Genomic DNA, 24,951 nt, shown 5'->3' with positions numbered 1-24,951 from the left:
AAGGTGATGGTGCCCCAGCGGGTGAGCGCGGCTGGAGGAGGTGGTGGCGTGGGCTCTGGATGGTGGGCAAGTCCTAGCCTTCTGCCTCTAGTCGCCCAGCCCTGGGAGAGGTGGCCCATCCAGGGTCAGCAGGGCCCCAGACGCCAGAGCATCAGAAATACAGAAGATCAAGGATGTCCCCCGGGCCCTGGCCAGCTCTGTGCATCACTTTTGCCAATTCCCACTGGACGGAAACCGAGTTGCCCTGTCAGGATGGGGCTTCCTGGGAATTCCCATCATCCGACGTGCCTCCCGGCCCGGCCTTCCCACAGACACGCTCGGCTGTGTCCGTCGGCTCCACGCGAGGCTCACGGGGCCTCTTTGGCGAGAGAGGTTCGCGGCAGGACAGCTGGGGCTTGGTGGCAGGTTCTGGCCCTAGATCTAGCCGGGTTCGGGATCAGTGCAGTGAGCGGTCACATGCCATCCAGTCCCGGGAGCACTCGTGCGTCTGTTTTAAGAAGATTTTACTAATCTCATTTTTTGAAACTGAGATTTTTATCTGTAAGACTTCTCATGACCTGATTAATCCAGAGCTGCCTTTTAATTCCACCTCCCCTTATAGAACAGAAAAGTAATAACGGGATCCAAATAGTAAACATTAAAAACGCCTTGCAGGCATAAATCCAAATAATGAAAAAATTTCAGAAAAATGGTGTTTTTTTCATCATCCAAACTTCATAGTACCTAGAGCTATACCTGGAGGTCGAATTCTTTCCAAAGTGTTGGCATGGTACTTGACGTGTAGTTAGAAAAACGTGTGCTCTTTCCCCAGAAACACATAGTCAGATCTCATCTGCATACTCAAGCCAGCTGACACAGAAGGAGGAGATGCAGAAGGAAGGGTACCGAAATCTGAAGTAGTAACTGGGAGACGAGATGAAGAAAGGGTCAAAATGTAAAATTCAGGATTATGTACCTTGTGTTTATCAAAACTCTCCAGATAATAATTTTTAAAGATAATTTTTAAAAATCTACTAGACGGTTAATTTTATAATAAAAAAAACTTCTTGGGGCGCCTGGGTGGCTCAGTTAGCTAAGCATCCGACTTCAGCTCAGGTCATGATCTCAGCGGTTTGTGAGTTCAAGCCCTGCATCGGGCTCTGCGCTGACAGCTCGGAGCCTGGAGCCTGCTTCGGATTCCGTGTCTCCCTCTCTCTCTGACCCTCCCCTGCTCACATTCTGTCTCTCTGTCTCTCTCTCTCTCTCAAAAATAAATAAAAAAGAAAAAAAACCTTAAATTATTTTGGCCAGAGCTAAACAAATCTCAGAATCAAATTCGACTTTCGAGTTGTGCCTTCTATAAAGCCTGCAGGCGAGGCGCGAGCCGTTTGATGCTCACGGGGTCATCACACACACACCAGGTGAACACTGGGAGCAAGACCTCCCTGCCTTCTCTCTTCTCCTGGGCTCTGCTGGGACCCTACTTTGCCTCCTTCCCCTTGTCTTCTGCTCTTTCTCCAACCAGCAAACATTTATTGAGCACCTTCTGTACGCCAAGCCCCCCTTATATCAGGCATTGGGGGCACAGCACTAAACAGGGCACACAGCTTCTGGGGTCAACTGGGAGAGAACTGGTTCTGCAGGCAGTTTCCGTCTGCTCACCGTGGGGGGGGGGGTCAGTGGCAGGCAAGTGTGTTGCACAGTGGGAATCCTTGAGGTCATCTGCTGAGGACTTGGGGGGCCCAAGTTGTTGGTCATCACTGGCACTTCTATTGGAGGGAAACCCTGGTCTTCTCCAAGACCAGGTCTTTGGGAAGAGGGACTCTGAGTCACCGGCATGATGGGTGTGTCCCTGGTTTGCTTCCACGAAGGGAGCCAGCCTTGAGACAAGCGTCTTCTGCAGAAGACGGATGAGAGGGGGCTCTGCCAAACTGCCACCCAGCCCTCAACAAGAGCCAACCCTCACGTTCAACTCCTTGGCTAACACCAGCCAATAAATGTCCTTCTTTGTCCAACTGAAGTTGGTTTTTCTGTGCGTGTAGTTGCCAGTGTCTAACAGACTCATTAGAAGGGATGGTGGAAGGGAGAGAATATTCTAGAGACAATGAGCAAATGTGGCAAGAGCATGTGAGGTGCTCAGCCTGGCTGGAGCTTTGAAAGGGAGGGAGAAGAAGGAAGAGGCGTCAGGCTGGATGATTGGGAGGACCCCGTGTGTCGGCTTAGCCTCGAGCTGGGGGCACACTCAGGAGCTTCCTGGGCAAGACCTCAGCCTCCCTGCCTCCCCTGCACTCCGGCCAGTGAGGAGGGTTAGCTTGGAGAGGAGGAAATTGTTCACGTCCTCTAACATTTTGGTCTCAAGTCCCCCCTCACACTAAAAAATTAAAAAAAAAAACTTTTTGTGGGTTGTATCTACCAAATATTCGTTCAATTAGAAATTAACACGTAAATCTAAAAAGATTATCTGATCTGTTAAAAATAGCAATGATTGATTCATTGCATGTGACTATAGCACATTTTAATGAAACATAACTACATTTTCAAAAACCAAAAGAAGGTATCATTTTGCCCTTTTGCAAGTATCTTTAATGTCTGGCCCACTGGAAGGAGCAGACAGTTTCATCTGCTTCCACCGTCAGTCTGTTGTGTGTTTTGGCTGATGGCTGCTGAGAAAATCTCATTTACACAGAGATGCAGTTGGAAAGGGGATGGATATTTTAATAGTCTTTTCAGATCATGATGCATATTTTTCTTTGCTACAACACCAAAACTCACCAAGTGGTAGTGTCTTAAAGGTTAGCTGCTAAGGGAAATCTGAAACCTTATCCGTACACTTGCATTCTATTACGTTAAAATCCATTGCTCTCTCTTGTGCTTTGAATGGCTCTTACCCGTGCATGGCCGTGACCTTGCAGGACACTGAACACATCTTGGAGGTGCGTCCCCCAGGGGTTCTGGATCACTCCTTGAGAGTCGTCTCAGTAAATCAAAGCAGTTATGCCAGGAGCCTGGACAAGAGAGGTGGTGGAGAGAAGTTGACAGGCAAAGTGGATGTGCGCTGAGGGGTGGCATCGAGGCACCACCGGGGGACTGGAGACTGGTGTGATTGATTTGTGGGAAGAGACGGGGGCACCCCTGTGTTCTCGCCTGGGTGACAATGTGTGCTTCACGGATATTAGGACATGGGGAGAGAATTAAGTTTGGACGAAATGAAGTGGATTCTTCTGAGTGTGTTGGGACTGGGTGCTCATCAGACACCTCGGACGACACAGACACCTGGGTCTGAAGCTCATGAGTGCTCTTCCTCAGGGATAGTCGTGGCTCGGAAGTCATCAGAATATGTGTTATAATTCAAGCTGGAGAACAGGGGCAGCATCCTGAGGAGAGTTTGCAGAGGGTAAGAGAGGAGAACTGAGAGCAGAAGCCTGGGAAGCACTGATGACTGGGGGACAGGAAGGTGCCATGCCATAGAAGCAGGGAAAAGGGGTGTCTCAAGAGGGACATGGCCGATGGGGCACATGCTGCAGACGGTTAAGGAAGACAAAAGCCAACATGCCCTCCATGTTGAGAGCATGGGCCCCACTGGTGACGTTGGCAGAGCATGGTGGAGGGACCTGTACAAGTCAGAAGTTCCTCCCTCCTGAGGATATTTGCAAATAACAAATCAGATAAAGGGTCAGTGTCCGATATCTATAAAGAACGTACCAACCTCAACACCCAGAAAACAAATAGTCCAGTTAACAAATAGGCAGAAGACATGAATACATACTTCTCCAAAGAAGACATCCAGATGGCCAACAGACACATGAAAGGATGCTCAACATCACTCATAATCAGGGAAATACAATTCAAAACGACGATGAGATACCATCTCACACCTGTCAGAACGGCTAAAATTAACAACCCAGGAAACAACATATGTTGGTGAGGATGTGGAAAAAGGGGAACCCTTTTATCCTGTTGGTGGGAATGCAAACTGGTGCAGGCACTCTGGAAAACAGTATGGAGGTTCCTCAAAGTTAAAAATAGAACTACCCAACGACCTAGCAATTGCACTACTAGATATTTACCCAAGGGATACGAAAGTACAGATTCAAAGGGATACATGCAGAAAGGTTAAGTTACTGCTTCATATAGACATAACCACACTAGGCTACTATGCTTGGCTGACTCCTTACTTGGATGTCCAATGTCAAATAAAGTAGTACATCTGTCTGTTGATCGATTGATTGATTGACAGATCAGTCCATCCATCCATCCATCCACCCATCCATCCATCCATCCATCCATCCATCCACCCACCCATCCACCCACCCATTCACCTACCCATCCACCCATACATTCATCTATCCCTATAGCCACCCATCCATCCAGCTAACCAGCCAGCCAGCCAGCCACCCATCCATGCATCCATCCATCCACCTATCATCCATTCTTCTACTTCTCCTACAACATTTAATTGAGACTTCACTCATGTTCTAGGCTGTAAGAAATGGTTCAAAGCTGCTGGAGAAGAGGTGAAAACTTTGTTCTAATAAACAGGGGTTGTAGAAAGTACTGTTTCCATAGATGTTACTCAGGGGCTTTGGGAACTCAAGGGATGGTTTAAATGCTGAGCTGAGTCCTGACTGTGTAAGGTATTAAGCCCTCTCACCATTTATTCAAGGTCAGAGACCACATCTCATTCCTTATAGCCTTTGTATTATCCCCAGGAGGTCTCTTTTAGTGTTTGGAAACTGTGGTCTCTCAAAAAAAATGACAGGGAGGAATTTAATGATTGATTTGCTTTGTGCTTCAGGAGGGCAGCAGAATAAAAACTGAGCAGCACAAATACGTATCATCTGGCAGCCTTTAAAGCAATCGCAGAAATATTTCTGAAAGACAGAATAAGAGAAAGGATGCTTTACAAATCCATCAGAAAGACTACGCTGAAAAGGAGAGGAAAGGCTATGGGAAAGAACAGTACAAAAACAGTACAACCAAGTGAATGCTCTTGCACTTGTGGGGGGCACATCCCTGGTGCATGGAGGGAACAGCAGACGGCACCTTTAACTTGCAGAAACGGGGGGCTGGGCTCTTGACCAGAGGCTCCCCCACATCTGTCTCTGGATCACACTCTGCTTCTACGTTGGGGTTTCTTGCCTGTGTGGGACTCTGGGCTCAGCCAGGCCCTGCCGGCGAGCTCACAGCCGCCTCCTGGTCTCAGCTCGGCGTCTCTGCCTTGTCACGACAGTGCACCCCCACGTCAGCTGTGGACAAAGAGGAATCCTGTACTTTAGGGTTCTTGTTCTGCTGAATTTTTACAAAGGAGGAGATTGTTACTTTAAAACTTTGGGGGGTTTTGGTGTTTTTTTTTTTTTAGCAACAGAACCTTTTTCCCACCCCCGCCCCCCCAAACAAAATCTAGTGCCCAGCCATATTCCTTAAGACAGAAGACAAGCCTTTGTGGTGGAGACTGAGCTGTGAATGGTGGCATGGGGTGGGCGGAACGCCCCTCCAGCTCTCCATGCCCATTGGTTTTCTCAGGAGCTGCTTTCATTTTGTAAACCCATCAGAGGTTGACGTCTGCGCTCTGTGCGCAGACCTGCAATGCATGTCCACATCTGTGCACGTATGTTTCTCTGTATGGGGGGTGACGCTCGCACAAAAGACTGAAATAGTTCATTGAATAAAAGAGAAAAAGGAAAGGTAGAGAGCGTAAGTATGCATCATCTAGTTGAAGAAAATAAAGTCCTGGCTCTCAGTATTATGTGTGGATCACATGCTGTGTAGAAAGTCAAGAATTACAAAATTGAATCCGGTCAATGGGTGTGTTGCCTATCACTTCCTGAAAAAAACTATTAAAAAAAATCATGCCACATTTCTCTCAGGTTTGTAATCGTTCTAATGGAACTAAAATGAACTCTAGTGAGTTTGCCCCACCTTAGACAAAAGTTGAGCCTCGAAAAATGCAGGGGTTAGGGGTGCCAGCCCCCACACAGTCAAAATCTGCATATGACTTTTGATTCCCCCAAATTTAACTACTAACAGCCTACCGTTGGCTGGAAGCCTTGCTAATAACGTCAATTAACAGATATTTTGTATGTAATATGTGTTATATATTGTACTCTTACAGTAAAATAAGCTAGAGAAGAGAAAATGTTGAGGAAACCGTGAGAGAGGAACCTGGGGGCTCAGTCGGTTAAGTGTTCGACTCTTGATCTTGGCTCAGGTCATGATCTCATGGTTTGTGGTATCGAGCCCCAAGTCAGGCTCTGTGCTGACAGCGTGGAGCCTGCTTGGGATTCTCTCTCTGCCCATGCCTCTTTCTCTCTCTTTCTCTCTCTCTCTCAAAATAAGTAAATAAACATTAAAAAAAAGGGAAAGTCATAAGGGAGAGACTTACAGTACTGTCCTGTATTAATTGAAAATAACCTGTGTAGGGGTGCCTGCGTGGCTCAGTCGGTTGAGCGTCTGACTTCAGCTCAGGTCATGATCTCATGGTTCTTGAGTTCGAGCGCCACGTCGGGCTCTGTGCTGACAACTCAGAGCCTGGAGCTGCTTCGGATTCTGTCTCCCTCTCTCTCTGCCCCTCCCCTGCTCACGCTCTGTCTCTCTCTTTCTCTCAAGAATAAGTAAACATTAAAAAAAATTTTTTTTTAAATAACCTGTGTACAAATGGACCCGTGCATGTCAAACCCGTTAGGTTCCAGGGTCAACCGTAACTGCCAAAGGGATTGTTTAAGAATTCACCATCTTTGGCCTTCATCTGTCAGCTCTGACCATTGCTCTTGGCTGTGGGCTAGAAATGGAGCTTCGTGGACAGAAGCAGGGGATGGAAGGAAGACTCCGATGGTCAGAAACCAAAACCCAGAAGCTAAAGCCTCGCTGTCATGTCACGGTACAGCAGCCGTCAGGGGGCAGGAGCAGGCAGGCCCCCAACAGACACACACAGACTCCCCACAAAATGGCTGCACGCTTCTGGCTGTCACTAGTGTCAGAGAGCCCAGCGCCCTGCAGAGGGTGAGAATGTTCTGGAGAGTGACTGCTTTCCTTCTTTTAGAAACAACTTCTTGCCATCGGGGACACACAGATCCGCTTCCCTGCTGAGGGTGGGCTCGCCATATCCCCGGTGCCATCAGTGACTAGTGGGGGTTCTCACTTGCCCAAAGAACTCGCCTTTTTTGTTAGTATTGCCAAGTGATTGGAAACGTGGATTCCACGCCTGTCACAAGAAACCAAAATGTCCACTGCACGAAGGCTGTTACGTGGATGATCTCATCTCTCTCACAAACTCCTAGGATATGGATATTTTGTCATGTGTGAAACCAGGGTTTGGAGATATTATGTTAGTTGTCTAAGATCCCACGGTGAATAGGAGGTGTAGTCTGGATTCCTACTCAGCCTTCCTGGAAGCCTGGGGCTCTCAATGACCTCACTTGCCATGTCAGTGAAATATTTCGGTGTTTAGAAACTATATACCACTCTACTTAGTTACTAACATGTGTGGCGAGACTTGGCAATGGCCTCATTGGTTTGTAAGCCTTTGATGCTGGGTAAGTCCCACTAATGAAATCTAGTTTTCAAAGACGAGATTCATAATTTCATCAATCGTAAATTAACTTATTTCCCTGGAATTAGGCTTCTTATAATGCTGTGGCTTGGTTGTGTAAAGAAAGTGAAAGATTAATCAGCAGTGAAGAGCCAAAGAGGTGAAAATCAAATAGTAAAAACTCTCAACAAAGCTGAATGGTCATCAAGAGACAGACAGGAGTTCATTTTTCATTTGTAGAAATGCAGCGCACAGCCTCGGGCCCCCCTCCCCTACCTGCTTGCCCTGCACAGGTGTTTCCCGTCACCACCATGAAGAGGCACCCACTGTCTTCCGTTTTCATTGTTTCTGCTGAGAAATTGGCTGTGTCTCACTGCTGCCCCATTTGAAGCGAACGTGTCATTCCATTTTTTTTTGGCGGCTCCAAAGATCTTTCTCTTCGTTGTTGGTTTTCTGCAGATTACCTTGATGTTCCTAGGTAGGGTTTTCTTTGTATGTGACCTGTTTGGGGCTCACGGGACCTCTTGTGTCTATGGGTTTTGTGAGTTTTGAGAAATTCCCTTCAGATCCTTCTTCTCTCCTAATCTCTCCCTCCTCACTAACACTTCAGTGATGTGATGTCAGACCATTCCCTCATCACTCTTGTCCCCTTAATGGTTTTTTGTCCTTCATGCTCTTTAAATCCTATATATTTCATTCAGCTTTCTTTCAGCTTTCTTTCAGCTTCCTGATTTTTTCTAGAACTGTAACCAGTCTAGCGGTAAACCCATCTTTTAAGCTCGCAATTTTGGTCATTGCGTCCTTCAGTCCTAGGATTTCCATTTGATTTATTTCTTACCAATTTGAGTTATTTGCTAAATCCCCATTTTGTCGTTTGATTGAGCATATGAATCACAGTTATTTTGAAATCTGTGTATGATCACTTTCATATCTGGATCCATTATATATATATTTTTTCTCTTGGCTCATCTTTTGGTATATATGGAAACCTTTCATTGCATGCTAGACATTGTGTATAAGAAACTATAGAAGCCCTGTCTACACTGTCCAATAAGGTAGTCACTAGGTGCCTACTGAGTCCTTGAAATGTGGTTAATTTTGTGTAAAATACTGGATTTCAAAGGTTTGGAGCAAAAAGATGTTAAATAGTTAAATAATTTTTATATTGATTATATCTTGAAATGATGATATTTTGAAGATGTTGGGTAAGAAAAGTACATTATTAACATTAATTTCAACAGTTTCTTTTTAGTTTTTAAATATGGCTGCCAGGAAATTTAAAAGTATATATGCATCTCAAGTTTTATTTCTACTGCATGTGGTCCTCCAGATGGTAACATCCCCCTCCAGGGAGGATTCACTGTCGCTCTTTTCTGGCACGCTGATAGAGGGGGAAGGTCACATCCATTCAGTTATGGATTGAGCCGATTTGAGGCCGGGTGGAGTCCTGGCATAGTACAGTGTCTCAGGGTCCTAACAAGGCCTAGGGAATCTGTGATGACCCTGCTCAGAGGCAGACACAGAATTCTGATCGCTCTGCATGCGAATTTACCAAAGTTCCATTTGGTTTGCCGACTGGCCCGGTCTGTTCAGTGGCCGTAACAAAACACCACGGGCTGGGCGGTGTAGACAACAGACATTTTCTTGCAGTTTGGAAGCCTGGACATCCAGAATCAGGATGCTGACGTGGTTAGGTTCTGGTGAGAACCCTCCTGCTGGCTTGTGGACAGCCCTCTTCCCTCTGTGTCCTCACATGGAGGAGAGAGAGTCAAGCACTCTTGTGTCTCTTCTTATAAGGACACTAACCCATCATGAAGGCCCCACCATCCTGATCTCATCTAAACCCGATTACTTCCCGAAGGCCCCCACTCCCACCCCAAAGGCCATCACACTGGGGAGTAGGGCTTCAACATATGACTTTTGAGGGGACCCAATTCAGTTCACCGCACCAAGCATTTGACATCTGCAAATGTCCCAAATTAGAACTTGGCTCAGAAGGTCAGGCTCATGTCTCTGCATTTTGTGCTCATCAGAAGATGGGTCTCTCAAGCCCTGGCTCCTTCACCAGTGCAGCTCTGTGCTTCTGCCGAATCCTCAACCTTTGTGCATCCACACATTCCTGGAGGGGCGAAGCTGTGCAGGGCACCCAGGTCGCTGGGGGGAGGGGCAGAGCTGTGCAGGGCGCCCAGGTCCCTGGGGGGAGGGGCGGAGCTGTGCAGGGCACCCAGGTCCCTTGGGGAAGGGGCGGAGCTGTGCAGGGTGCCCAGGTCCCTGGAGGGAGGGGCGAAGCTGTGCAGGGCACCCAGGTCCCTGGAGGGAGGGGCGGAGCTGTGCAGGGCACCCAGGTCCCTTGGGGAAGGGGCGAAGCTGTGCAGGGCGCCCAGGTCCCTGGGGGGAGGGGCGGAGATGTGCAGGGCACCCAGGTCCCTGGGGGGAGGGGCGGAGCTGTGCAGGGCGCCCACGTCCCTGGGGGGGGCAATGCTGTGCAGGGTGCCCTGGTCCCAGCTCATCGCGGTGTCCCCCTGCTCTCTGTTATCTTGGCAAGTCCCAGCAGCCACATTCCAGCATCTTCAGACAGACCCAGTGCTTCCTCCCCATTCACAGTGAGGCATCAGCAGGGCGGGGTGCCACAACAGACCGTTAGAGCGGGGCGTGAATGTCAGATCGCCTCCTAGCACTGCTTTCTCCCCAGCAAGTCTTAGCCTCTTTCCTCCCCTCTTGTCTGTCCCTCTCTGGAATTCCCAGCATGAGGCTTTCCCAAGTGACAGTGGGAATAGTGCTCTACTGAAGGTAAGCCTCTCTGTTCAGGTCCTGCCCAGACTGCCCTAGCAGGTCCAGGGATAGGACTGGGCCCAGGCCCTGCTGGCACAGACGTGGGTATCTGACAGTGGCAGCTGCCTTCTTGGCTTTTGTTACACTTGCCTCGAAGATTCTAGGCCAACCTTAAGCTCATCTCTATGTTACAGAACATTGGGAGCTAAGGTGGTCCAAAATGACTTGTTCACTGTTTCTAGAATGTTCTTTCCCTTTGAACTCCCCCCCACCTCCCCAGTGTGACAGTTAGTGACCATTCTCTTTGCCCAGGATGCCAGTTAAATGTTCACAGGCAGGTGGTTCCCTCCAGCTGCCACTAGAGAGCATGACCTTGAACTTTGTGCTACTGGACCTTCGACAAAAGCTAAGTGGAGAAGGGTCATGTGGCCCAACTCTCCTCCTAGGTTCCCGACAACCTGTGCCTGCATCAGTCAGCCATGTGCCCCGATTGCCCCACACTAGTAGGGACGAGGTAGCCTTCACTGGATTTTATGTGGGATTAATGCCATAGGCTGCCATGGGAGCCGACTTCACTTGAGGACACGCTTTCCATGTGACACAGTACCTTCTCTTGAATTGGGAAAAAATTTCTCTCTGGTGTTGGAATAAGGAAGTGGAACATTGTTTGTTTCTGTATTGCAAACTTTATGAATTCTGTATGTATTTTCTTCTTGCATTGGCCACTTAATAGCTTAGAGTCAAACGTTGAGCTTGCTTCTCAAAGGCTTGTTGGGCGCACCACATACATCTGCTGTGCTCACCCCAAGTCTGCCTTTGCAGTGTTCCCGACCTCGGTGTTCTCTGTCCACCTCTCTCCTCCATCACTGACACTGCCCTAGGTCAGACCCACCTCTTCCTTTGCTCCATTATGGTGGCCGACATTTTTTTGGTTTTCCTCCATCCAGTCTTTCCCTCATGTACATACTGACCAGAATAGTTACCCGTACTAGCTGTGTATGCCGCATAACAAATTAGCCCAAAACTTAGTGGTTTCAAATAACACCCGTGGGTCAGTAACCTGGACCAGGCTTAGCGGGGTGTCTCTGAAAAGCTGCCGTAGGCGTTGGAGGGAGCTACATCATCTGAAGGCTCCTCTGAGCAAGTGCTCACTCCCCAGCCCGCTCCCATTCCTCCGTACACGCCCACAGGGCAGCTGGCTTCCCTCCGCATGGGTGAGGGGGGCTCCGAGAGGCAGCCCGGGTGGGAGCCACAGTAACCTGATTTTGGAAGTGAAATTCCATCCTTTTTGCCATATTCTGCCCGATGGAAGCCGGCCACTGAGTCCAGCCCACACTGAGGGCAGAGGGTCCCACACGAGGGCCCGAATGCCGGGATGCATGGCCCACGGGGGCTGTCTTGGGGGCTGCCCGAGTGTCACTGTTGCACGGAGCTGAGTGTGTCCTGTGGACATTCCTGCACTGCTTGCTCACTGCCCTCCGAGGAAGCCTAAATGACCGGCGCGGCCGCCCCTCCCCTCGCCCGCAGAAGCCCCTTGCTCGCCCCATTTATCTTCTTCTAGAAAGAAGGAAACAGGACCCATTTAGCTTCATCTTTTCTCTGTCCCAGATGACATTTTCTTTTTTTAAAATGTTTATTTTTGAGAGAAAGAGAGAGAGCGTGTGTGTGTGTGTGAGCAGGGGAGGGGCAGGGAGAGAGAATGAGACACAGAATCCGAAGCAGGCTCCAGGCTCCGAGCTGTCAGCACAGAGCCCGTCGCGGGGCTCGAACTCACGGACTGTGAGATCATGAGCTGAGCCGAAGTCAGATATTAACTGACTGAGCTATCCAGACGCCCCGATGACATTTTCATCAAACAAACTATCCAAAAAAGTATGAAGCAGAATGTTAAAACTGCTGCCCGAGTGGCGTGCCCTCCAGGAGCTGACCCCTGGGTGCCTTGCAGCTGGCTGTCACAGGACTAAAGTGAGCAAAGACACTCAGAGTGGCTAGTGCTGGTGACTGTGGGTCAGGCACTGCTCAGATTGCAGGGATTAACGTATTCATCCCCCACACGGCCTGCACGTGGGTCCTTCCCAGTTCACAGGGATTGGGCACGGGAGGCTGGCTGGAGCCCCACCCGCACATGCTAAGGCACTGTGGCAGCCTGTGCATGCAGACGTGACCTGGCAGGGGACGGCTGCAACCACGTTTGCTGCCTGCCTTCCACAGCCCCCAGCACAGGGCTCCGGGGGCAGTCTGATTCCTGCACATAGCTCTTGTTGGCTACTTTAGACCATACATAACATTAACAAAATTTTTTAATATAATTTATTGTCTAGCTGGCTAACGTACAATGTATGCAGTGTGCTGTTGGTTTGGGGGGTAGATTCCCGTGACTCATCGCTTACATACCACACCCAGTGCTCATCCCAACAAGTGCCCTCCTCGATGCCCATCACCCATTTCCCCCTCCCCCCACCCCCATCAATGCTCAGTTTGTTCTCTGTATTTAAGAGTCTCATACATAACATTTTGAAAGAAAGGACAGAAGCAACAGTAACATTTTGCACTATTTTTAACATGTATTGGGATATAATGAATTTGATAACATGAAGAGATTTACCTGCTGTTGTTTATTTTACTTTGTTCTCTAATCATTTTGAAACAGGGACATTCAAAAAACTTTTAAGCTCCTTTGGAACACACAATTCTGGTGTAGGAGGATTTTTCCAGAAAGTTTTCAAACTGGTTCTTTCTTCTAGAAAAATGTAAATAACAATGACAAGAAAAGTTGGTGATGACGCACCTGTGTTGGAAATCTCTGCTATTGGGAACCCACAGGGTGACCTTAACTTTTTCTTACCTATTTCTTCTTTATTCATCTTTTAGCAAATGTGATTCTATTTTGGAGATTAAGGCAGGTGATTTCCAGCCAAAGAAATGACACTGAGGCAGGCGGATTTGGGCTGAGCTCAGGAGCAAGACGAGGCAGACAGGGGCGCCCGGAGGGGGACGGAGCATCGCTCCCGGGCAGGAGCTCAGAGACACGGCTATGCATGTTGCTGACTGTGGATTCCCACCGTCCGGCTGTGACGCCTTCCCAGCCCTATTTCCAAGCCAGTTACGCTTAAAATGACTCCGGGCTCTGCAAGCCCAAGAGCCATCCATGCCTGCTTTGCGAGGGTTAGCCTGCACGTGGCGTAGACAAGAATGTCTCTGGAAGATCTAGGTCTCTGGTAGCACTGCGTGGGCCCCGTCATTCCAGCATCGGCTGCATCCTGCCGACCGGGAGCACTGGGGACTTCCCAGCCTTCTTCTCTGCCCAGGCCCTCAGCTCCCAGATGTGCAATTCTCCGTAAGGTATGACTTTTCCACTTGTCCCACCGACCCCACCCCCAGACCAAACCCAGATGCCTTATTAACTGTGAGCGATTTCCGCTAATTACTCCCCTCTTGCCATCCTGAGCAACAAATGGAGAAAACAAAAGTCTGTTCCTCTCTAACCAGTGCAAACCGGCTGAGACCAGGGGATCCATTTGCCATTTAAAAGTCTGGCTTCCTGAACACAGGTTTAAAGGGACACTTTTTTTTTTTTTAATGTTTATTTATTTTGAGAGAGAGAGACTGTGTAGGGGGAAGGGCAGAGAGAGAGAGACAGAGGGAGAGAGGGAGAGGGAGAGAGGGAATCCCAAGCAGGCTCTGTACATCAGCACACAGCCAGGTACAGGACTTGATCCCACGAACCCCGAGATGGTGACCTGAGCAGAAATCAGCTGACTGAGTCACAGCTGTGAAACATCTCCTGTGTGGGCAGAGAGGACGGGAGGGGGAGGGTCAGGGCAGAAGCAGGACACAGAGCTATAAACACAACTTACTGAGAAAACGTACTTAGAAAATTAGTCACAACAGGCAATGCGTTTCCAGAAGCTGACAAGCACCATGTATGTGACAATATCATAAAAACAGCATGTGTTTATGAATCCATACACTTGTGAAATACTTGAGGATCGTCACTGCCTTGGTGGCAGCCTGCGTGTTTTCTCTGGAACAACACTGTCCGAGGCTGAGATTCTTCAGAATTTCTAACTTCGGGAGCTGCGTGCCAGGGGATAAAATGTGGTTTCATGGAGAGATGGGCGTTGGCAGCACCGCCCTGCTTTCTGCTCCGAGAAATAAGTTCTGATACGTTGCTCTGCACATGATTCTCATCACAGTGGGGAAACAATGTGCCACATTTATAACTGAAGGCACTGCATTTTTAGCATTGCTGTGACACGAGAACACCTCTCTGGAGCGGGCGTCAGTAGGAAGGGCATGCAGTTTAGAAGCGTAGTGACTGGGAGCCCCTGAGCCCTTCAGACGGCGCGTCCCTGCTTCCACCCACCGCCGGTGCTGCAGGAAGCGATCCCACCTCCCTGTCACGACACCAGGGGCTGGCCGGGTAGAGGGCAGGGGGACCTTCCAGGAGGCCGTTCCTAGCCTGCAACGGTCAGCGGTAATCTAGCCGTACTTGGAGGCAATTAACACCACAAGACATACCCCTAGACATCAAATTAAGCATGTTCCCCTGCTCCCAAATCACCCTCCCGCCATCTGGGTCCCAAACGCTCACAGGCCCACAGATGCCCTCGGCCCGAGGGGCAGTGTGAGCGCGGCTCAGTGGGATGGAGCGGCTGTGACCGGTTTCCACTACGGTAACTCTCTTCCCCGGTCTTGTGGGAGCTCGACCGTGTGAACAGGATGCTTGGGTGCCTACCTCCACCTTGGAGTCCTCCGCTCCATGCGAGGGGACAATGGCGGCCTGCACGGGCGCTCTGGCGCGGGCCGGGTGCTGTCTGCTGTCCCATGCCCCCCAGAACGCTGGGGCCCTAATGCCCAGGACCTCAGAATGAGGCAGAGCTTGGGGCAGGGCCTTTACGGAGGTGGTTAAAATAACATGAGGACATATCGGAGGCCCTAATCCAGTCCGACTGGGGTTCTCACAGGAAGAGGGGGCTTAGGACACACACACACACACACACACACACACACACACACACACACACGGGGGAAATGAGGACGCAGGGGGAGGAGACGGCGTCTGCACACCAGGGAGAGCGTCCTCGGGAGAAAGCAGCCCTGCCCGCGCCTGGATCTCGGCCCGCCAGCCTCCAGGGCTGGGAGACGTGAACTCCTGCGGAGGCCGCCCAGGCCGTGCTCGAGGCGCTCATACGGTGGGATAACCAGGCTGCCGTGTGGAACCTGGGCCACACTCCGTCTGGTGTGGAACCTGGGCCAGAGGACACCAGGGTGGGGAGGCTGTGGGGTCATCCACCCAGGACAGTGAGAAGAGGAAGAGGGGCCTGTCTGGGATCTATTTCGGAAGTGGAAACCATAAAGGTGGCAAAGCTGACATGCTGTGGGACTGTCACTGAGATCAGGAGGCGGGACAGGGCAGCACAAGCGTAGGTTGTGGACGAGCTCATCTGGGACGTGTGAAGGTGGGGTTGTCTGTCGGCATTTAAGAGGAGATGCCAGGGAGCGGCCGCGCAATGGGCTGAGTCAGGAGGCCGTGAAGCCCGGCCCTTGGGGATGGGAGCCTAAGGACGGGGAAGCCTAGTGCGCACCCGGTCAGCCGCACCCGGGAGGTGTTGCAGGGGTGTGGGAAGGCCCAGGGAGTGACTCTGTGACTCCACCTGGAGGACAAGAGAGGCAGGTTGTCAGAGAAGGGACTGGGGGACGTTGAGCGGTGCCAGGGAGGGATTAGCGGGTTGACCTGGGAGTGCCCAATGAGGGCACGTTCAGCAAGGCCCCACAGAACGTGTCCCGAGCAGCTGACCCAGAGGTGGCCCGCCCCGAAGGTGCTCCGTGATGCCCTGTTTGTCTGTGGTATAGACCCAGGGGACTAAGAGCCATGCTGGGATAGCAACCCCAGGTACAGCAAAGGGCACTAATGGCTGGGCTCCCCCAGAGCTCAGCTAGCAAACCGCCTTGTGCACTAGTGAGAGTCTAGCAGGGAACCGATGGCACGTTAAGTTGGGCTATGCTAGCGAGCGTTTCTCGGAGAGCGTGCTAACAGAGGCGCTGCGGGTGACATGGGCTGCGAAGGACCCGCAGCGAGCAGCAGGGAGACACCACCCTTGGACTGGAGGCGTGTGGGAAGCAGAGAGGTTGCTGGTTCCAGGAAGGCAGCGTCAGGTGGAGAAAGCACCTGGAGTCTGTCCAAGGCAGCCTCTGGGAGGAATCCGTGGGCATGAGCTCTCTCCCCTCGCTCTCATCCTTCCCGCTGATTCCTCTCTGGGGCTTGATTGATCTAAATGATCCACGTAAACTCTGTTCCCCATCCCCATCCCAGTGACTTATCAGGGGATCTTAACTCTACCTCATATGAGATACAGACATGAGAGTGTCCCCATCTACTGCCTCCGTCTTCTGTCAGAATGGTTGTATTTTACATTTAGCTTATCAAAGCTGGTAACATTTATATTCTGTTGCGCTCAAATTTCTATGTTCTGGCCATAGAATGACACTAAAAGTTGAAAAAAAGTGCAGCCATGGGGCGCCTGGGTGGTTCGGTCGGTTGAGCGTCTGACTCTTGGTTTCAGCTCAGGTCATGATCTCACGGTTCATGGGATCAAGCCCCATGGCATGAAGCCTGCTTGGCATTCTCGCTCTTCCTCTCTCTCTCTCTCTCTGCCACCCCCTCCCATGCATGTGAGCACATGTGCTTTCTCTCTCTCTCTCTCTCTCTCTCTCTCTCTCTCTTCCTCTCTCTCAAAATAAATACATTTAAAAACTCTTATTTGGGTGGCTCAGTCGGTTAAGCATCTGACTTGGGCTTAGGTCATGATCTCATCGTTCATGAGTTCCAGCCCTGCCTCAGGCTCTGTGCTGACAGTGCAGAGCCTGCTTGGGATTCCCTCTCTCTCTCTCTCTCTCTCTCTCTCTCTCTGTCTCTCTCTGCCTCTCTCTCTCTCCTTCTCTCTCTTTCTCTCTCTCAAAATAAATAAATAAACTTAAAAATGAGTGCAGCCTTGACATTGTGTTTTACGTCACGCTCAAATCTCGAAAGTGTCGTCTGATTTTGTTCCCGTGACTGCTCTCCATTCAGACCGTGACTGTCTCTTACTTCTTCCCTCGAGCTTCTGTTGCCTTTTGTTTTCCTCTACGAAAGAATGATGTGTTTCGTGTATTCATGTTTTACTTCCTCAAATATTTATCTGGCACTCGTTTTGCCAGGCAGCATTCTGACACTAAAGGTGCACGTGAAACAGACCCAAGTCCCTGCCCTTCCATCCATCTGCGGTAGTGAAGGAAGCCGGGAAGCACAGAGAGAGGGAGAGTGTGTTGTGGACACGGAGGCTGCTGTTGTGGAGAGAGAGAGGGCACCGCCAGCCAGCACCGTGCTGCGGTGGGGAGCCTGAAGCTTCGAACGGGGTGACCGGTGATGTTCTCTCTGGGGCCACGTGCTGCTGTCCCTCTTCGACGGCTCCTGATTCCTGCGGGGTCCGTGTTCTGGCTGATCACAGGTCCACTGTCCCTCTCGTGTTGGCCCTCAGTGCCCCGGCCAGCTCTGGTCGCAGGGTAACATGTTTGGCCGTGGCGCTCCGACCCGAGGGCTGGGCAGAAACCCAGTGGCTCACCCGTCGAGCAACACCGTCCCACTGCTCTGAGGCTTTGACGTTTCCTCTACCGGGGAAGGAGGCGGGGACGAGCCTCTCCCGCCAGGCGTTGGGCTAAGTGAAGCTTTTGGTAAAACAGGTCCCGCTCTCTGAAACTGGTAGTTTTCTGAGGTATGGTAGGCTGAGGGCAGCAATCTTGGTAAGGGATCAAATTCACATGAAACTGTTCATTTCTCCTCTTTCATGATAAATAGCACTTTTAGTGCCACAGAAACATTCTCAGTGCCAACCTCACAGATGCTGCTGAGGACACGGGTTATAGACTCGCAGCGCTTCTGAGATCTCCTTCAGACCATCAGGACTTCTTGTAGAAAGAAAATGACAGGATGGGGTTGTTGCAAGTGATTTTTATTCTTTTCTTTTTAAAAAAATTTTTAACATTTATTTATGTTTGAGAGACAGAGAAAGACAGAGCATGAGCAGGGGAGGGGCAGAGAGAGAGGGAGACACAGAATCCGAAGCGGGCTCCAGGCTCCGAGCTGTCAGCACAGAGCCCGACACGGGACTTAAACTCACGAACCATTGAGATCGTGACCTGAGCCGAAGTCGGACACTCAACCCCGATTTTTATTCTTTTATTTGGCACTTTCTCTATTCTCCACGTCTTACTTACTTAATAAACACGGCTGATTTTTACAATTAGAATAACACTAAGTTTAAACAAAAAGTTCATCAGATCTTGGTAAAAAAAGGGGGTCAGGCATTACTTAAATTCTACCTGACAGAGTTTGGATTTATGTTTAATTCAATAAAGTAACTTTTACATGATGTCACTGAAAGAAAGCAGGGAAAAATAGACTCTTAACCGCAATGAAACATTTTACATAAATTCTCTCTGGGCACAGCAACCTTGTGTTTGCTTGTGTTTGGACCGTTAAAAAGGATGGGGAAGCGGACACGTGGGCCATGCCAGAAGGCTCCTTCACAAGCCGGGTGCAGTTGTGAGCTGTATGCTCCTCGCCCATCAATTAGGGCTTTGCTGGTCTGGGCAAAGCTCCAGGTTCCATGTGTTCAGAGGAGTCCCGTCCCCTCCCTTGAAATGTTTTATTTGTTTTTCAGAAGTGCCACAGGAAAGCATGGAGGCCTCTTCCTGGTTTTCCAAATTAACATGCATCTTATGAGGGAGGTCGAGGCACGCGTTTCTGCATGTCACAGCTGGTATTTAAGATCGCAGATCCCAGGCGCTGGGGGAGTGACAGCAGATTCTGTGGCTGTGCCTTGTCCCCTGTGGGTGTGGACAGTGCGCTACCTTGCAGAGAATGTCACAAGGGGGTCCCGCTGTTTCGGAGCTGGGGAGCGTCTCAGGGCTCGGGAGGAACGCCGCGTGTGGGATCGCCCTCAGCCCCGTGGGCCTTTGGCAGATGAGCCGGGTCAGAAGCTGGGTCTCACACGTCCTGCGTGGGCGCTAAGGACTGCTGGTCTGGGTCAGTGCGCCCCAGCGAATGCGGGCTCCCTTCTGGGGCTCCTTCCTCGCTGATGAAGCGGTCCTGACAAAACGGACCATCTGGTGCGACACACACCACAGCTGGGCGTTCTCGGGGCGGGTGTCCTGTAGAGCCGGAGAGACAGTTGAAATGGCCCGCCCAGGGCACGTGGTGTGACCGGACCGGACTCGGGCTCCCACCCCAGAGCCGTGGATGAAAGCTGGGCTGGCAGCTGGGGCCGACTTCAGGGCAGATTCAGCTGAGCGATTGGAAAGTCTGTGACCCAGTGTTTCTTAAAGGCTTGCTGCAAAACCCTAATTGGGATGCGCGGTGCGTTTTCTTCCTTGTCACTAGAGGCAGTGCCCAGGGCAGGTCCTCTGCAGTGAGAGCGCACGTGTGTGGTAAACAACAGGCAGGCCCGGAACAGCAGCGCAGCGCGGGGCTGCACCGTCACCGGGCGCAAGTTCCCCCCACACGGCCACCAGGCCCAGGGTGCTGGCATGAGCTAGGTCCTCGGCAGATGCTTGTGCGTGACCGTCGTCAGTGTTCCGCGGGATTCTGATAGGAGTTTCAGAGGACAAGGGTTTGGGGAGGACGGTTAGCTTGGGGAACACCAGAGTGCACAGTTAGCAGGGTTCTTTCCTGGAGTCCTCAGAGCGTCTGTCCCAAAGCCCCAGATGGAGGATACCTGTGCACCCCCCTCAGTGTCCCTCACCACGCTCTCTTTGGAGGACAACACAGAGAACTTTCTAGAAATGGAAAGGTGACGTTTTCGACTCACGGTGTCTAGACTCACGCCCGCCCCTTGCTGACTGCTCTGCTGTTGGAAAGTCATGCCCTGGGTCCAGTGGCGCATCTGAGTGAGGAAGCTCCGTGGCACCCTTCATTCAGCATGCGGCAGGGTGCCTACAGCAAGGCAGCTGTTGAATACACAGGAGCTCTTGGAACTGTCACCGGAGGACTGGGTCCCAGGGTGAGCCCCCCACTGCGTCCCCGGGGCTGCTCGTCTCTCCCCATATCCCTCAACACTGCACTGGGCTGAGTGATCATAGCGATTGCACGCGGATGTGCAGATCAAATAGAGGTCGCCAGATGTTTCTACTTCACCAAAGAATGAAGTTCATGGACATGTATCACGACTCAAACCTAAGACTTCCAGAGAGATTACTGAACAGGAACAGCCTTAAAGATGTCTGGTTTGGCATTCCGGCATTCCAGCATTCCAGGGCAACCCAAACCACCATTTGGCCACATCTGGTCTCCATCAGGCCTGGGGTGTTACATAAATACATGCATGGTTTATAGGGTGAGGAGGCCGTCCTGACACAGCCCAGGCTGTGTTCTGTTGAGCTCTGCAAATGGGTCCAGGGGCTGCCTCACAGCCCAGGCAACGCTGTCCCAAGGGATGGAGCTCTCTGCTCCCATCAGGGCAGCCAAGGTAGGGATGCCACACTGGTGGACCCATCCATTCCAGCTGCCCTCACTGTCCAGCACACCTGCAAGTTCAGTCTTCAAATAGAAGCTTCTCACAGACAGCTAGTGGAGTTCAGCTGGTTAGAGAAGAAGAAAATGCTTCATGACCCTGTGGGCTCCACCCATTCATCCACCCACCCTCTCATCTACCCACACACCCTCTCATCCACCCACCCACACACCCATCCATCCACCTACCCACCTACATCCATCCACCCACCCATCCATCCATCCATCCACCCACCCACCCACCATCTACCCATCCACCCACCCACCTGCTAATCTATCCATCCATCCATCCATCTACCCACCCACCTACCCACCTATCCACTCATCCATCCATCTACCCATCCACCATCTACACAACCACCCACCCACCTGCTCATCCATCCATCCATCCACCCACCTACCCATCCACCCATCTACTTACCTACCCATCCATTCACCCATCCATTTAGCCACCCACCCATCCATCCATTCACCCACCCATCCATTCACCCACCCAGCCAGCCAGCCACCTATCCATCTATCCATCCATCGATCCATCCATCCATCCATCCACCCCCCGTACCCATCCATCCAGCCATCCACTTACCTATCCATCCATTCACCCATCCATTCAGCCACCCACCCATGCATCCATTCACCTCCATCCATCCATCCACCTACCCATCCATCCATCCATTCACCCACCCACCATCTACCCATCCACCCACCCACCTACCCATCCATCCATCCATCCATCCACCCACCTACCCATCCATCCACCCACCTACCTATCCATCCATCTACCCATCCATCTACCCACCCGCCCACCCATCCCTGTTACATCCACTTATGTAATTAATAAGAACTCTGCGTATGCCAAGTACTATTCCAGGCACAGGGAATCCAGCAGCAAACAAGTCAGGTACAGAACTGACCCTTGTGCCATGTTCCAGTGTGAGAGACTGACATTAAATAATTGCACAATTATTCATTGGCCAGGGTGACAAATGCTCAGAAGGAGAATTCCAGAGTGTGCTAAGCACACAAAATGGGAGATGGCTTGTAACTAGGAGGCCACAAGAGGTTTCCCTGAGCCCAGGGATGTCCAACAAAACAGCCTCAGAGCCCAGACTGCAGACCCTGGCCTGACTCTGGCCATTTGGTTTCCATGAGGTTGAGTCCTGCTGGTTTGACTGCAGACTCCTTTCCTGACAGACGCCTCCAAAACAGGGCTGTCCCTTCTCTGGGCAAAACCAGTAAAATGTTCCTAGAATCAGTTCCCTCAAGCAACCTAACTTAAGGATTGAATCCCGTAAGAGTAAGCTGAAGGAAGGAGGAAAACAGTGTTCCTGCACATCACTGTCCCAGACAGAAGTCCCTCGTCCTGACGCCACCTGGGCTGTTGGACCACAGAGCTCTGACCACAGCACTGTGTGTGCCACGAGCGGCCCTGGCCCGTGGCAGGGCGGTGTTTCCTCCCAGGGTCTCCTCTCTGTTTTACGAACCTGACCCAGACAAGTCACAGAGGAGAACTCTCCCTTCTCCTTGCTGTAGGGGGAGGCAGAGTCCTGTCCCCTCCAAATGCCTGAGGTCCGGGAGGCGGCCTCATTACCACCGGCCTCAGCCCTCTCAGACGATGGCTGGTAGTTAAGTGGCCTTGTTTCCGCTGTCTGTGGTTTTGCCTGCATCTTCAAGAAAGGGAACAAAACCCTGTGGCTTGTGCTACGGTGCAATTTCTTCATAGGGACGGGGCTTTTCGGCTACTCCCAAACTAGCTACCTGTTAGCTGTGGCCACTCATTTCTTTGTGCAAAGAGTAGCAATTACACAGCCAGAGGGCATCGACCGACGCTTCGTTCTTCTCCAGGACATGCATTTTGTGAGATAGAAGAGAGGTCCTCTGCCTTCTGGAAGCAATTCCTAAAATAAACACAACAGACTCCTCCCTCAACTATCTGCATGGGAACAGGAAGAAGGCCACTGTGTCTAACGAGACATACGGTCAGTGGTCCACACAGGGATTGCGCAGGGAAGGGGAAGGTGGCGAGAGAGGGGAGTTTGTGCACAGGTGGGTGCGCACAGGTCACACTCCCTAAAGGCAGGGCTGGGACCGGCTGTGCCCCCAACTGCCTTTTTAAGCTTAATCGGAAATGGTGTCCATGCAAGCATCATGATGAGAAGACACACGTGTTCGAAGCCCTTCACAAAGAGCCATGCTGCTCGCCCGTGCCATGTGGCAAGACCCCACACAAGTGAGGGGAAAGCGAGTGTCCTTGAGACTCGGAGCCAGAAGGCACCTTGACACCCGGCCCTTAATTAATTTCAGGGAGCTGATGGCCACGAGGTCAGTGGGATTGTCGAGGGAGTGGCCCCCAACCTCCTCACACCCAGCACCCATTTTGCCCAAGACAGGCTGATTGCACAGCTCAGCCCCAGCGTCTCAGGGGCCCGGGAACAAGGCACTTTCCAAGTCTAAGTAAGAGCTGGAAGGGCCTTTGTTCTTTCCTTCACGGCAGGATGGGGAACACACAGAGGCAGCGGTCATCAACACACAGGCTGGGGCTGGTTGTGTTTGCCCTGCTGTGTGCGGGTGACCAGTGTGGGAGCCCGGTTCCCCTGAAACCGTGGGAATCACTGCTTCTGTCACACCCTCCGGCAGCCACGTGATGGGAAATACAGTGAGGTGGGCGGGCCTGCTTGGGGAGGGGCGCCCAGAGCCCCCTCCCGGCTCATCTCCTCCCACCCCGAGCGAGCCTCCTGCTTCTAACCCAAGGGATCCTGCGTGTTCTCATGTCCCTCCTCTCCTGCCTCGGCTCCTCTCTGTCTCTGGAACCCCAAATCGTCCATACTTGCCAGCATTTCTCAATTGCCCAAGGATTTGCCTTCAAAGTAGCCTCAGTATTTCCATCATTAATACAGACACCTGCACCTGCTCTGTGCCCAAACTGCCAATTGTGTCTCCAATGGACAGTGGACGAAGGGTGCTGAGACCCAGCCAGCACCATTTCCTACAACCATCAGTTTTGCAGTTGGTTTTCATTTCAGGGATCATTTTAACAAGCTTTCTGCACATAATATCCTCAGATATCAACTCTCAGGGCACCTCATGATTTTGCTGGGCCTCTGTTTCCCCACTGGTCCAGTGGACATGCCCACGGGGGCTCAGAGAGGGGTGCTCAGACATGGGTGTTCAACAGACCTGACCACGTCGAAGGCACAGACACATCACCCAGCAGACCCTCCCACACGTGGTCGGCAGGGCAGCCCAGGGGGAGGCAGGGAGGGGACAGAGAAGCAAAACCGGGCTTGAATCAGGGGCTCCGGCAGAGAGATGTGGTGAGGTCCCAAGGATGACGCCCCCAGGTCGCAAAAGGTGACCTCTGGGAGGCTGTTTGTCCCATGGGGTCCTCCGAATAAGTTCATGGCAGGAATGTTTTAACCTCCAGTAGATAGCCCAGGGCAGGGCATCATGACTTTGCAATTTCATGGACCAGCAGTGTTTTTCCCTTCAGGTTTTACTGAGCTGTAACAGGTGCACAGCACTGTGTGAGTCTGTGTGCTGCACACGCCCTGACTTACATGTACTGTGAAGTGGTTACAGGTGAGCGTACTTACTGTGAATCAGCAGCGTTTAAAAAGGAGAGTCGGGCAGCAAAACTGCTATTGACTAGCACCCTCAGTTCCCAAGAGAAAGGACAGGTCAGTGCCCCAGAATTCAGATGTACTTAACCTCAGGATGGTGGACAATCTTTAAACAGATAAATCTGTGTTTATGAAACACGAATACACTGCCCATTTTCTTGGTTTTATTATGGACACGTGCGGACCCGTCACCGAGCACCCCAGCGCCTATCTGGAGTCACTGGCGTAGAGCAGGCGTGTCGATGGGTCTCAAGTTCAGGGCTAAGGCCGGTTGCTGAGCAGAACACTGTGTTACGAAGGATTCTGAAGCAGGGTCTCAGCTCAGTCATTATTAATTAGCAGTGTTTGGGCCTTATAGTGATGTTGAAATATGTTTGCAAATCCTCTGCCTTCTTCCCGGCGAAAAGTGGAGTCCTTGTGAATGTGGGCGGCCTTCGAGACTTCCTTCTGACCGACAGAATGTGACTTTTGAACCATCAGCTGGGAAACCAGCTTGTGAGGGT

General features: G+C 51.2%; 1 protein-coding gene across 2 annotated transcripts in view; it reads left to right on the top strand.

The window, feature by feature from the left end:
• NXNL2 (nucleoredoxin like 2) overlaps positions 1-24,951 on the top strand; it is a 215,443-nt gene that overhangs the window by 122,658 nt on the left and 67,834 nt on the right. The window contains exon 6 of one of the 2 annotated variants that reach the window (XR_008291338.1): positions 92-6,294. The exons of the other annotated variant lie outside the window; for it this stretch is intronic. The gene's annotated coding sequence lies outside the window, so the exon portion shown is untranslated. Of the gene's footprint in view, positions 1-91; positions 6,295-24,951 lie in introns of those variants that run through there. 2 annotated transcript variants of the gene reach the window in all.

The sequence above is a fragment of the Acinonyx jubatus genome, chromosome D4 (genome assembly GCF_027475565.1).
Source record: "Acinonyx jubatus isolate Ajub_Pintada_27869175 chromosome D4, VMU_Ajub_asm_v1.0, whole genome shotgun sequence".
NCBI lineage: Eukaryota > Metazoa > Chordata > Mammalia > Carnivora > Felidae > Acinonyx > Acinonyx jubatus.
This window is presented reverse-complemented; position numbering and strand designations above follow the sequence as displayed.